The sequence below is a fragment of the Pinus tabuliformis genome, chromosome 9 (genome assembly GCF_031772625.1).
Source record: "Pinus tabuliformis cultivar Carrire ecotype Pingquan chromosome 9, CPIR1, whole genome shotgun sequence".
NCBI classification, from domain to species: Eukaryota; Viridiplantae; Streptophyta; class Pinopsida; order Pinales; family Pinaceae; genus Pinus; species Pinus tabuliformis.
Genome location: NC_142307.1, coordinates 761,065,783 through 761,080,653, shown reverse-complemented (window position 1 = coordinate 761,080,653; position 14,871 = coordinate 761,065,783).

Genomic DNA, 14,871 nt, shown 5'->3' with positions numbered 1-14,871 from the left:
CTTTTTTGCGAAGATTCTCCTAAGTGAGAGTTTTCCTTCACATCAGGAGCCATAGGAATGTTTTAATCTTAGGCCAAAACAGAGTATCCCAGACCATATTACTCCATTGAATCACCTCCATTTGCTCTGTGTTTTCGAGATGCTCCCTGGCTTCCTTGAGCGTAAAATTACCACTCCCTTTCATGCCCCATCTTAGCTGGTCTTTTTCTTTAGCTTTCCTTATCTTCATTTTGTTTATTTGGTGGAGCAGATTTCTTATATTGTTGTTTTCCTCATTTGAGCTTTCTGTGTCGTTGATCAACCAATCTCTCCATTCCTGGTCCCTGCTGCTGTGATTCCAGTAATGATGGACAGTGTATCTGCCCCTATCCTAGCACTGTCTCTGAAGGCCTGCTAACTCTGGTATTTTAAGCTGCGGGAGTTGCTACCAAGCATCTTCCCAGAATAAGGTTGTTTTCCCATTTCGGATTCCCCAGAAGCTGTGATCCTGCACAATGTAACGATTCCTTCTTGCTAAATTCCATATAGGAGACCCTTCAAGAACCTCCTGCAGCCTTATTAATTCCTGAATGTTGCACTTTGGGTATATTTTTCCTTTCGGTGTCTAGCCCATGGAAGATTGGGTTCCTTCAACCATCTCCACCAGAGCTTGGCTCCACAGGTCATGTTGATAGTGGAGGGATCCATAAGATTTAAGCCCCCTAATTCTTTCGATTTGCAAAGTTTGTTCTAGGCAACAAGCGCGCATTTTTTTCTCTGCATTTCCATTCCAGACAAAGGATCTCTGGATTGCCCTAATCTGTTGTAGGATTCCTTTAGGGGCAGGCATAATAGAGAGCAAGTACTGCGGAATGGCCTGCAATACTGCTTTGGTGAGGACTAATCTTCCAGCGAAATTGAGGGTTCTATGGGTCCAGTGCTGACATCTCTTCTTCATTTTGGCCAAGATTTTCTCGCAATGTATCTTTTGCCAGGGTTTGTCCGTCAGAGGGGCCCCCAGATACTTAGAGGGTAGGCTACCTCTTCGAAAGCCTAGAATACTATATAGATGCTTCTGAATGGCTAAATGAGTATTGAAGAAAAAAATAGTGGATTTTGAAAGATTGATTTCTATACCTGAGGCCTTACTGAAGAGATTTAGTATTTTCTTGAAATCCATGGCTTCTTTCACAGTTGGCGTCCCATGCAACATTGTGTCATCCACAAATTGCTGGTGAGTTGTCACTGGTATGGAATGAAGGGGTTGTAGTCCTTTGATTTTTCCCTCATTCTTTGCTTTGCGGATGAGTCTACACAGACCTTCCATAAGGATTACAAAAACGAAATGATATAGAGGGTCTCCTTGCCCGATGCCTTGGGATGGAGAGAAAGGGTCGGAGGGGGAGCCGTTGACAAGGATAGAAAACTTAGTGGATTTAATCAGGGTGAGAATCCATTTAGTCCACTGATTATCAAAGCCAAAAGCATTCAGTATGGCCTCAAGGTAGTTCAGTTGACCTTATCATAGGCTTTAGAAATATCTAGCTGCATCAACATCCCTAGTATTTTCCTGGTCTGAAGAGTATGAACCGTTTCCTGCGCTAGTAGAATATTATCCAAAATATTTCTTCCTTCAACATACCCCGACTGCTCTTCCGAGATGAGGCCAAGAAGAATGGGCTTCAATCTGTTGGCTATAACTTTAGATATGATTTTATATATCACATTACATAAGGCTATAGGCCTAAATTTCTTTGCGAAGTTGGCCTCTTCTTCCTTTGGAATTAGAGCGAGGAAGGTAGAATTTAGTGATTTAAGGATAGAGTAGGAGCGTCTGGAATCTTCTACTACTTCCCATATTTCAGTCTTAACAAAGCTCCAGCAAGATTTATAAAAATTGATGGTGAAGCCATCAGGCCCAGGTGCCTTGTCATTCGGCATGCTTCTAATCGCTTCTTCCACCTCATCTAATGAGATTTCCCTAACAAGAGCTAGGTTTTTCTCATTGGTAACAATTTTACGAATGGCTTGAGTTAGTTCCTCAATAGTTTCTGTCCTGTCTGCTTGCGGCTCCTGGGCTATATGATTAAAGTGCCTTATGAGCAGTGTTGTTATTTCTTGGTGACTTTGTAGAGTTTCCCCTTTTTCATTGTTGAGACCAAGTATTTTATTTGCCGCTCTGTAGTCTAGCGCAGACCTATGGAAGAACTTGGTGTTCTGTTCCCCTTCCTTTAGACTTTGTCCTAGATTTTTGTTTCCATAAGGTCTCTTCCTGTTGACAGCGTACTTGCCACTGTTGCATCAGGACTTTTTCCTCTTCTGCTGAGTCCTCATTGTTGTGCCCATTAGCCCATTCTTTGTGAATCTGTTCTAACTTTCCCTCTATGATGGTTTTCTCCTTAAAAATGTTCCCAAACTCAGTTGCATTGCATTCTTTTATTTTGTTTTTGATGTACCTTAATTTGATTTGAAGTTTGAACATTCTGGTTCCTCTAATGTCCATTGGTTCGCGCGACCATTTCTCCACCAGTTGAATGAAATTAGGGTGATTCAACCAGAACTTCTCAAATATGAAAGGATTGTTTCTGGGGGTTCCTTGGATGGCCACTACCAAAGAGATTGACTAATGATCCGGTCCTCCAATAGGAAGGATGTTGGATTCCACTATTATTCCTTCAAGTAGAATGCTTTCAGAAATAAAAAGTCTATCCAAACGAGAGGCTATCTGCTTCTCGCCTCCTCTTCTATTATTCCAAGTGAAAGTTCCACCTTTTGGCTGGATGTCCACTAGTTTGGCAGAATCAATGAATTCAGCGAAGAGCTCAGCATCCTTATTGAGTTTTCTGATCCCTCCTTTCTTTTCCAAAAGAGAGGTTATCATATTAAAATATTCACCCATGATGATTTTCGAGCTGGGATATCTGAGATTTAGAGTTAAAAGAGAGCGGAGAAAAGAGAATTTATCTTCTAGCTTTTGAGGTCCATAAACATTTGTGCATAAGTTTCAGAATTACCTATCAATTGAGTTTCCATGGCTATGAACGATCTTGTAGCTTCTGTCGAAAGGATGTTTATCACCCGGGAGTCCCAAAGAGTTACTAAACCTCCTTCCCAACCTTGACTGGCGAATTCCATAAATTCTATCTATTTACCAAGCCTTTTGCTGATATTCACCATGTTATTGTTAGCACACTTGGTTTCTTGTATGAACATGATATCTGGTTTCTCTTTTTGGAATTTTCTCTTTAGAAGTCTTTGTTTCACTTGGCTATTAAGCCCTCTTGCATTCCATGATATAACTTTCATTTCTAACTAGACATATTATTGGTAAGATGGCAAAGCATTCATAGCCTTCATCTTGCCAGAGTTTAACATTAAAATACCCAGTTCCTGCAATACTTCACCGCTTGTTCTTCGGCCTCTCTTCCTTCTCTATTTCGAGCTGGTTGAATTGCATAAAAGGCTCTTTGAATGGCTACCTGTTCCCTTTGCTTTGCCTAATTTCTTATTTTTCCTGTCCAACTCCGCCTTCTGCCTTGCAATGAATAGATCATTGATCTTTCTAATCTCTTCTTCGAGAATGTTTTCTATTCCTTGAGTTTTCCAGATTTCTACCATGACTGGTAAGTTCACTCCTTCCTACTCTTGAAGCTCATTTAGCTCCATCTCCTCACTCCCACCATCATTGGTAAGCATATCTGCATCTTCATCTGGCTCTCCTATTGTCTCCTCCATTTGGACTACTGTTCTGAGGGGATGTTCCTCCCCTTTTTTGGTTTCATGGCCTGTCCTCTCTTTGTTCCGTTCATTATTATTTGATTCCTTATTTTGTTCTTCTAAATTTGTATCTGTCTCTAAGATTCCAAAGGCGTTACTGGTGTTGCCTTGTGCTGCCCCTATTCTGTTCGTTCTTTTTCTGTTAGCCCTTTGTCTTGCTTTTGGCTTTATGAAGGCATCCCTGCTCTTTACTGCTTGCTCTGGCTTAGGTTCTTCCCCTGTTTTGTTTAATTGGCATTACCTTACTAAATGTCCATGTTCGTGACATTTTCTGCAGCGGAAGGGGATTTGCTCATAGTCAATGGCTTGGAAATAGTCTTCATGTACTCCAACAACAATCCTTTGTGTAAAGCTCCTGATACATCCATCTCCACACAAATTCTCACGTAGGACATGTATTTTCTTTGCATCATTGCTTCTGAGGCTTTTATGAAAGCTCCTAGTCGATCCCATATTTGCTTTAGTGCCGCCAAGCCCCAGTAGTCTATTGGAAGGGAAAAAAGACAGATCCACACTGGGACCTGTGTGAAGGTCTCTTTTTCTGGCACAAAGTTGGGTTTCCAGGGCCTCATGTAGAGACCCGCTGAAGCGAAGAAGTAAGGAACCCCATCAAATACTCTATCCTTATCCTCTAAATTCGTAAAAACAACAGTGAAAAAACCTTTCGCTCCTAAGTGTATTTTGACATCACCTTTGGGTTTCCATTGCTGCTTGATCCACTGACATAGCACTCTTTCAATTGGCCACAGTCCCATGAACTTTCATATTACTGCATGTTCCAACATATGTTCTTTATAGGCTTGTATCTCTCGATCTGTGATCACCACTCTTAGGGTTTCTTCTTTTTTTGTTTTTCATGCTCCTCGTGTTGCTTTGTTATTGCTAGGGTTTTGTGCGGTTTCTTTCTCCTCTTCATCTCTTGATTGATTCCCTTCCTCTCGTTCCCCTTCTTCCTCTGTTTGTTTCTCTTTATGGGCTATGTGTCTTTGCCCTGTATCATCCTTCCTTTCACTGTCCTCCTTTCCATTGCTTTCTTTTTCTTTCATTTTTGGGTTACTAGTTGTCTCTCTGTGCACCCTTTGTTTCTTCTCTTTGCTTGTTCCGCTATCTTGCTTAAGCCTTCCATACTTGTTATCTTTACTCCCTCCTACGCTACTTATTTTTGCATGACTATTTGTTTAAAGGATGGGGTCCCAATGGACCCCCAGTTTACCATTTGATGAGTCAGTCCTTGTCCTCTTCTGAGCAGTTCCACTATTTTGACCTTGTGCGCGTCCAGATCTGATTCTAGTTCTACAGGTTTGAAGCGCTAAACCCTAAATCTTGAATGAGCAGCCTCCCAACTCCAGCCTATCGTAATTCCCTCTTCCCTGAACTCATTCAAGATGTAGGTTATTGAAAGGGAATAGGTGCAGTGGACATATCATGATAAGAGAAGCTAATCAATAAAAAATGTGCGTTCTACAATTTTTCTGCTTTCAATTAAATCTCTTTAAGTGATTATTTTCTTTTGACCATGACAGCTGTTACTTCCTTTTCTTCTCTATCAGCTAATGCAACAATAATAGAAATAATTATTATTAATTATAATGATAATAATAATATTTCTACTACCATTTTTTTTTTGTATTATTACAATATTCATAGTATTGGTAATAATAATATCAACCACATTAATATTTTTAATGTGGTTGTGCTAGTCATTGTATAAAAGGTTGAGAATAGCAGGGTTGATACTTTATCTAAAAGATGCTCGATATCAAACCCAAACAAAATATTTCAAATTTCAAGTAATAACAAATTCAAGAGTAAAATTAATAATAATAATAGGGTTATCATGAAGAGGTTGAATGGAATTAGACCCCAAACCACAATGAAAATCTTATGTTTATTGTGTGTGAACACACACAAACCTATGTATAACAAATGGAAACAACGAGAAACAAAACGCTAACAATCATATAAATGATGTATCTTATCACACATATAAAAAATATCAAATATGAAACTATACAACCACACAAATAAATGGGAGAGAAAATCAAATTAAAATACACAATACAATACTAACCATCGAACAAATGAAATATAAAATCACTGACCCACACTAAGGGGCCCTTCTCAAGTGGTCGGCGTTACCAAGAAAGGTCATATAAAACTAAGAAAATGTACCACAATTCAACAACCATCAATTCTTTATTCACATCAATAACTCTGTTACAAATCAACTCTCTAAATCTCTCAAAAACTAATCACTAATCTCCTCTATTACAATAATTAAAATCCCCCTTCATCTACCTTTGAATATTTATTTATACATAAAATCTATTGATTAATTATAATATCCAATCCATTAGACTTAGAAAATGAAATTACAACTTTAGTGGAAAAGCTTAGAAATCTTATTTTTGTGTAGATTTATACAAATTGGTGTTAAAGAGCGATCCATATTATTGATCCCTTGCTTTTTCCCTATTACTATGAGTTCAATCCCCATTTTGACCTATTTTTGGCACTATGGAACCTATTTCTTTGCTAAGTTTACCATCATAATCTAGTCCCAATCCCCATTCAAGGTAAATCTTCTTTCGATTGAATTTGGTTTTTTGTTGGTAGATTTAATTGAATATAGGTAGCATATTCTTAAACTAACTCATTCTTGTAATTGAGTGTAGACTTCTTAGCAAAATGTGGAGGACAATACTAGAAGAAGCAGTTGAGGAACCATGACTCTCTATTTCAGTACTCGAAGTCTACATGTGGATTGGCACTCAAACAATGAAATGGGAAAGGAATCACATGCTTTTGGATGAGAATATCGATAAAATAATGAGAAGAACGCATTTGATCCTAAGATCTTCACTCTCCTTCCTTTAGATACAACATAAACTAGGTTGGGTTTTGGTTACGAGGTTGTTCATCAATTCGAGCCAACAGTTCAAATCAACTTGTTCTAAAGGAATAATTTTTTTCAACTATTATAAATTGCTATTTTTAAGTTTAGAGTCTAACTGTAATCAAATGGCTATAGAAGTTAGGGATGTAATATGTCAAGCAGCATGTTGAACCTTTGAAGTATTTTGTTGTGTAATCATGACTTAAGCTTTAATAGAAGACTGTTATGATGATTTTGCTATGAATTCCAGATGAATATGTTGAATGGGATGCTGATGTTGATGTTTAAACTGCGATTGCCACCATTTTGTTACTGTAAGTTTAAAAACCCCCATGTGTTGTCAGGCCCACCCATCTGGGTGAGCTCTGTAGTTTTCATTGACAATGTCATTGTGAAACTAATACAGTTAGTTCCCTTTACCATTACGAGTCAGTTTAATCACATTGTTTTTTTTATTGGCTAGTGCAAATAGGTGTGTGAATGATTGCAAGGTTCTTGTTATTGACATATTGGAAATTAAATTTTGGTGTGAGCTTTGTGTTCCTTCCAAACTAGAGTTGTGTCATTACCTTGACTTACCCTCATCTCAGATACATTGTATGGTCGCTTGCTGAGTAGATGGAATCAATACCTATGGAAAACGCTGGAATGAGTCTTTAAACTCTTTAACACGATCTTAATTGATTAAAGACAGGCTCGGTTTATTCACCAAATCTACCTCTGTTTCTCTGGGAGGGCCGACTCGAATCAATCCCTTGACTAAATTGTAGCATAAAGTAGACAACCAAAAATAGGTGAATGTTGCATTGATTGTTCAACATGTTATAACATATTTGGTTGGAATGAATTGAATTAATGACCAAGGTAGGACGATGCATTATTTTCACAGATGATAGATTGGAATTTATTTCATTTCATTTCATTCGACAAACTATCGCTTCAATGTGTTGTGGGTTCGTAAAAAAACATTGTAGGAATAATTTATGTGTGATTAGCCACTAAAGACCAATTCTTTAGTTTGACTCCCCTGTTCATGCAATTTCCAATTCCATTAGTCGACTGAGACGATTACTCTTCCCTATTTTTGTGCAATAATCAGTCTCATTCAAATGACTGATCTTTCTCTTGGTTCATAAGGTCTTGGTTATCCACATTGTAGTTAAATCATTGCTTAAATTTGCAACAACATACTGGTTGTGAGTAAGGATATTCATAAGTCAGGATTGGTGTGACCCTAGAAAATATTTAAGTGCAGTTCCTTGAATTTATGTGATTACATAGCTAAGTGTTAAGCAGAATCAACGTTAACATTGATTTCATTGATCAAATCTTGTAAGTAGTTGATCTGAGGATGGAACAATAAGTAAGTAAGTGATAAAGGGAGACAGAGTAAATCTTAGAAATTATTACTTAACTCCTGAGTCTTCATAAGGGAACACACCATTAAGTACAGAATGATTGTTTGACAAAATTACTACTAGGATAGACTACTCATTTTCTTACAAGTTGGATGGTCATAAATTGCTTCAGGAATGAATTGTTATTTACATCAAGAGTTTAATAAGTTGGGTAGTTATCAGTATAGGTTGTTTGATTATTTTGAGTAAGAACTACTATTATCATAGGATGCCTGTTGAGGAATGATTGAGTGATTTTTCACATAGAAGGTCTGGTACTAGCATTGAATGATTTGATTGATATTGCTTATTGTGGATAGAAGTTTGTTTTCGTCATTAGAAATACATAGTTGAGTACAGAGTTGAATACTAGAATTTGTGAAGGTTTTAGATTAAATTTGATTGTTGGGTTTGCTCTTGACAGCTAAATGATTTGATTTACAAATAGTTATCATTCCATAAATTGTAAAAAAGGAAATGGTCAAAATCTGACCTAGCCCTGAATAAACAGAGTGCAAGGCAATTCGTGCTTACAAATCCTGGGTTGACAATTAATATTAAGGGATTTAATATGACCATTTAAATCTCCCAACATTTTTGCGTTATTGTCGGGGAAGTTGTCATTCCTTATTCAGGTAACCATCATTATCAGAGTTTCAAGGTCTTGCAGGACTATCAGAGGACAAAGATATTACGGTAAGACGTGAGTGAAGAGCCACACATCCACTTTTGTTGGGGTTGCTCCAAAGTCTAACTGATCACTACTTATTCTTGATTTCTATTTTCCTTTACCCTTATGCATAGACGTACATGTAGACCTAGGGACAGTAAGGGTAGATTTATTTCAAATTTTAAGTTTCCTAAAACTTTTGGATCAATCAATATACCTATTTTAATCACTGCTAATCGATATCTAGGTCTAAGATAAGAAGGGCGAAGTGTTTATGCCAACATAGTTTCAGTTCAGGAATTCTTTGATAGAGAAGGAAGGATCGTTCAACAGCTTGTCTTGACAACCTTGTAGAAGAACTAATAGAATGGCCAGATCCCTTGGATGAGCAGTCCACCAACATCTACTGTGTTCCAATACCCTAGTCCACACCATAATTAGCAAACCCTTGGGAGTACCTATAGAAAATATGGAACATGCAGATGGTGAGGATAGAAACAGTGACGAACACCACAAAGAAGAGGAAGGCCCTAGACGAAATGCTAACCTATTTGGAGGAAACCAAGAAGAAGAAGAAGTCACCTTCAGGTTCCCTGTCCTAGATGTGACTCATGACATCAACATGAATACCATTCCGAGGACATCTCTACCACTATTCTATGGTAAAACATCTGAGGATGCCAATGGTTTTCTCTTTGAATTTAATATTTGATGTTGTAGTTATAATTATTATGAATATGAACATAAAGTCAAATTGTTTCCCTCCACATTAAAATATGTAGCCCTTAGGTGGTTCATGAGTCTAGGGCAGCATACCATATACACATGGGATGAAATGAACTCAACTTTTCTTAAAAAATATCAAGATTTCTATAAGAGTAGGGACATTAGTGATATCCTTAAGATGCAGAAAACTGAAGATGAAAACCTAGAAGAGTATCTTGACAGATTCCTGTACAACTTTCATAAATCCTGTGGAAGCACCCTAGACCAAAAAATCATTAGAACTATGTTCCTAAGAGGGCTAAGAGATGATTGGATAGAAACATTGAAATTTCTTAGTGGTGGGGACATTTACAAGAAACCCTTTGCTGAAATAATTGACCTTCGTCATACCTACTCTAGAAGCCAAGCTAAAGTAGGTAAAAAGCTTCGTGAACTTCGAGATAATTCTCGAGACTCTGTGCAAAAGAAGACTGTAGATAATGCTATCACCAAAGTTGAGCTGGGGAACCTACTAGAGATTTTCAAAGCTGACATCTTGAATACAATCAGTGGCCAGCTTGACATCATGAAAACCAACCAAAAGCATGAAGTTGAAAAGGTAGCCCTGGTGATCTTTTGTCCCAAGTGTAGGTGTAAACATGGAGAGAGGGAATGTCCTCTAAATTCCATAGAATTCTATATGATCTGCACTCTACAACACCTAGCCGAGAAGTGCCCATCACTTCCTAGTCTACAGGACATTTACAAAGGTAATACCGAAACCCTTGACCAAGCTCAAATAGCCAAAAGACCCACCTGGAAATGTCTGAGTCAGAGTTCATTCCTAGACTCGAATTTTCAAGGATATAGCCAAACCCAGCCTTGGACCTTTCTTGCATCCTACCCACCTTGGGATTCTCAGCAACCACAAGGTACTGCTTGGAGCTAGAATTAGAGAACAAGTCCTTATGTTACCAGCTATCCACCCCAATTCTATATGCCTTATCCAAATATGTCGAGCACTTTATATAATCCAACCATGCAAACTTATCAGCAGGTAGATAATCCTAACATGTATCAACAATCTACATAACTACCACCTCGTCTACATCAATTATTATTAGCTTCTGCCAAGAAAACACCTCCTATACATCAATTATTACCTGCACCTAATAACACCGCCCCCCATAGGCACCAGCTAATATAAACCCACCACGACCTACAGTACTTCCTGCACAACCCGTACCTAACCCAAATCACAACAAGGCACCTCAACCCATGCAAAACATAGATATCTAGCCCTTTCCTACATACATGATTACGACCATTCCTATGAACGAAATCTAGTTGTGGTGAGAAAAAATAGTGAATAAAGGGAAATCGACTATGGTTATTTAAGAAGAGGTTCCCTCCCCAACATCTGAAAAACATTCACAAAATGAAAACCAGCAAACAATGGAAACATATTTGACTGAACCACCATACTCGGAGAGACTAATAGTAAGGAAAGAAGAGGTTGTGCTTGAACATGACCTAGAAAACAAACTTAGGAATGTATGTATTAAAATTATACTTTTACAAGCAATATGAGACATCCCTATATACACTAAAATTGGCAAGGATCTTTTCATCAAGAAACCAGGGAGAAAAGGGCATAAAACTAGAATGTCAAAATTATGAGTCAAATGTCCACGATGATTTCAAATATGCTACCCAATACAGTGACCCTGAGAATCCCATCGTCACTATCAAAATAAATGGAGTACTTTTGCCAAATAATCTTCTAGATTTAGGGGCTACAATAAATGCAATGAATTATGAAACAATGACATCACTAGAGCTGCCAGGGTTGAAAACCACCCCTATCTTTTTAGAGATGGTAGATAAATCCATCGTTAAACCAATAGGATCCTTGGAAGGTATAGTAGTCACTCTTTCCTCTTGGCAATATCATATATACTTTGTAGTCATTTCTCCAAAAACCTTTAGACTTGGACACCCTGTGGTCCGAGGAAGGCCATTGCTAGAAACTGCAGATGCTGTCATCAGATGCAGAAATGGGGAAATGATTATTTCAAATGGTTCTCACAATAAAAAGTTGTTTATATTTCCACCTACTAAAACAGTTGCCGAAGTACCATTATGGCTCGAAAATCCTTATGGAGATGAAGACTGCATGTTTCCATTATTAACATTAGATCAGTCTAGAGGTCTCTAGGAACACTCTGATGAGCATGTTTTGCAGCAATTTCTAGTTGATAGTTCTTGCATCAATTATCCCATCTCATTTAATGGTTATCAACATGTGTTTAATGATGAGTTTTAGGAAACCTACCATCCATCTGTATTCACCTCATTTTCAACGATTGAAGGAAGCCAGGAGCTCATCACAGAAGCTGTGGAAATATTTGAAGGGAAAAATCTACATATTGGCATAGAATTGATTGTAGAAGAAAAGCAACAGTTGATGAGTATGGTTTGAGAACAAACTGGAACATTTGCATGGGATTACTTGGATATGAGAGGTATACATCCAAACACTTTCATCTATCATATTTACACAAATGAAGAAATGAGACCTGTTCGGCAGATGGAAAGGTGGATGAACCCAGCATTAAAGGATATCGTTAAAGAAGAGCTTCAGAAACTTTTGGCCACAGATTTCATTTACCCCATTTCAAATAGCAAGTGGGTATCACCTCTAGTATTAGTCCCAAAGAAGAATGGAAAATGGTGGATCTGCGTTGATTACAGAGAATTAAACAAGGCCACGCTGCATGATTATTTTCCATTGCCTTTTATTGACCAAGTTCTTGACACACTTGCAGGTAAGAAATATTTTTCTTTTTTAGATGGTTATAGTGGGTACAATCAAATACATATAGCCGAGGAAGATTAGGAAAATAACACCTTCACATGCCCATGGGGTACTTATGCATATAAAGTCCTTCCCTTTGGTCTTTGTAACACTCCTGCCACCTTCCAAAGAGCTGTGCTTGCTATCTTTTCTGACCTAATCCATGACTGTGTGGAAGTCTATATGGATGACTTCATAGTCTATGGGAATGACTTTCCACAAGCCTTGGAAAATCTAGAGAAGGTATTGATCCATTTTAAAGAAGCCAATCTGGCCCTTAGTAGTGATAAATGTAGGATGATGCAAACTAAGGGGATTTTTTAAGCCATCATGTATCATTTGAAGGAATTTAGGTCGACTCAGAAAAAATTGAGGTAATTTCACGTATCCCTATTCCAAGTTCACAAAAAGAGGTAAGAATTTTTCTAGGGCACGCATGATATTATCGACAATTCATTGAAAATTTCACTAGAATAGAAGCACCATTATTTAAATTGTTAACTAAAGATGTTGAATTTGTATGGAATGTTGATAGTTAATAGGCTTTCTAGGTATTGAAGGAAATATTGTCCACAACACTAGTGCTAAGAGGATGAAACTTGTCCTTACCTTTTCACATTTGAACAGATGATTTGGACACTGCATTGGGAGCGATTTTGGGACAAAGGGAGGACAACTTTCCTGTGCCATTTATTTGTTAGCAAAAATATCTCACCCGCTTAATTAAATTATACGGTCACTGAAAAATAACTATTAGCATTTGTACATGCTATAGGGAAGTTTAGACATTATATTACTAGTTATGAGACATTCGTTCATACAGATCATTCTCCTGTTAGATTTTTAATGAATAAACCAATTACTAACGATAGGAAAACTATATGGTTGTTGCTTTTACAAGAATTAAATATAACTATAATCGATATGCCTAGAAGGGATAATTTGGCAGCTGATTTCATATCTCATTTGAATCTTATGCAGGGAAGCCTGCCAATGCCAGTGCCCGACAAATACCCATACGAAGCTTTATTTTCCATTTCTACCATTACCCCTTGGATTGCTGATGTTTCCAATTATTTGGTATCAGGAAAGCTACCTCAGAACATGTCAACTCGGGAAAGGCATAATATAGTACATCGCAGTGCTAATTACTCGTGGATTGAGAGAGATCTATTCTATACAGGGCCAGACTTGATTATAAGGTGATGTGTGTGAGAAGATGAAATGCATGACATACTAAGTACCAGTCATAATGAGCCTTGTGGCGGCCATTTTTTTGATAAGAGGATGGCATATAAAGTCCTCTACACCGGGTACTATTGGCCTATGCTCTTCAAGGACACCAAGAAGTTTGTTTTAAGTTGTGACGTGTGCCAAAGAATGGGGAGACTAGTGGCCTCCGATGAAATTCCCTTTCAACCGCAAATTGCTATTGAACCCTTTGAGAAGTGGGCATTGGACTTCGTAGGGCCCATCTCCCCAATCTCAAATAAGAAAAAATATATTTTGGTATGCACTAGTTACGTCACCAAGTGAGTGGAGGCTAAAGCATTGTACACTGCCACAAAAAAGGTAGTAGTTGAGTTTCTATCCAAGGACACTTTTACAAGATTTGGGGTCCCTTGTGAAATTGTCACTAACCAAGGAACCCAATTTTCATAAAAATTGGTCAAGGTGCTTACAGAGAAATATCAAGTGAAGCACTGCAAATCGACTCCTTACCACCCCCTAGCTAATGGGCAAGTGGAGTCCATGAACAAGGTGTTGGAATCAATCCTCACAAAAACAATTCAACTGCATCATAGAAATTGGGCGGAAAAGTTACCAAAGGCACTTTGGGCTTACCAGATCACTTGGAGGAATGTGACTGGGCATACTCCCTATGAGCTAGCCTATCATAAAGAAGTAATTCTGCCCATTGAATTACAGGTAAAAATTTAGAATAGCTACTCAATTAGGCATGAATTTAAACAAGGCTCAAGAGAAAAGATTGATGCAAATAAACAAGCTAGATTAAATTTGACCAGATGCCTACCACTGAACTACATTAGTACAGAACCAAAGAGCCCGATGGCATGATAAATTCATTAAGAAGAAATTATTCCATCTAGGCGACTGGGCCTTATTATACGATAATAAGTTTAAGCATTTCAAAGGTAAATTTTCTACCAGATGGTTAGGACCATATGAGGTAATTTAATTTTTTGATAATATCTCAATTCGCATCTATATTATTGATAATGACAAGACTTCTTTTGTTCTAAATGGTCATCGGTTTAAAGTTTATCATAAGCCACTCTCACGTGATAAGGTTTTACAAGAAATTCAAAAGGATCCAGGATTGGAGTTGATTCATGCAAAGGACTAGCCCCTTGCTGGTTCAGTTAATTTATTTTTATCTATTTTACACACACACACACATATATAAAATAGTGGGTTGTCACTTTGTTAACTATAGGGGGTCCTCCCCATAGCCCATGTAGAATAAATAAGGAATTCACCAGGAGGAATTTTATCCCTTTACCTAGGCCTGGTGGATTACATATGGAAAAGTAACTTGTGGAGTCTTCTTTGGAAGCCTTTAGACTCC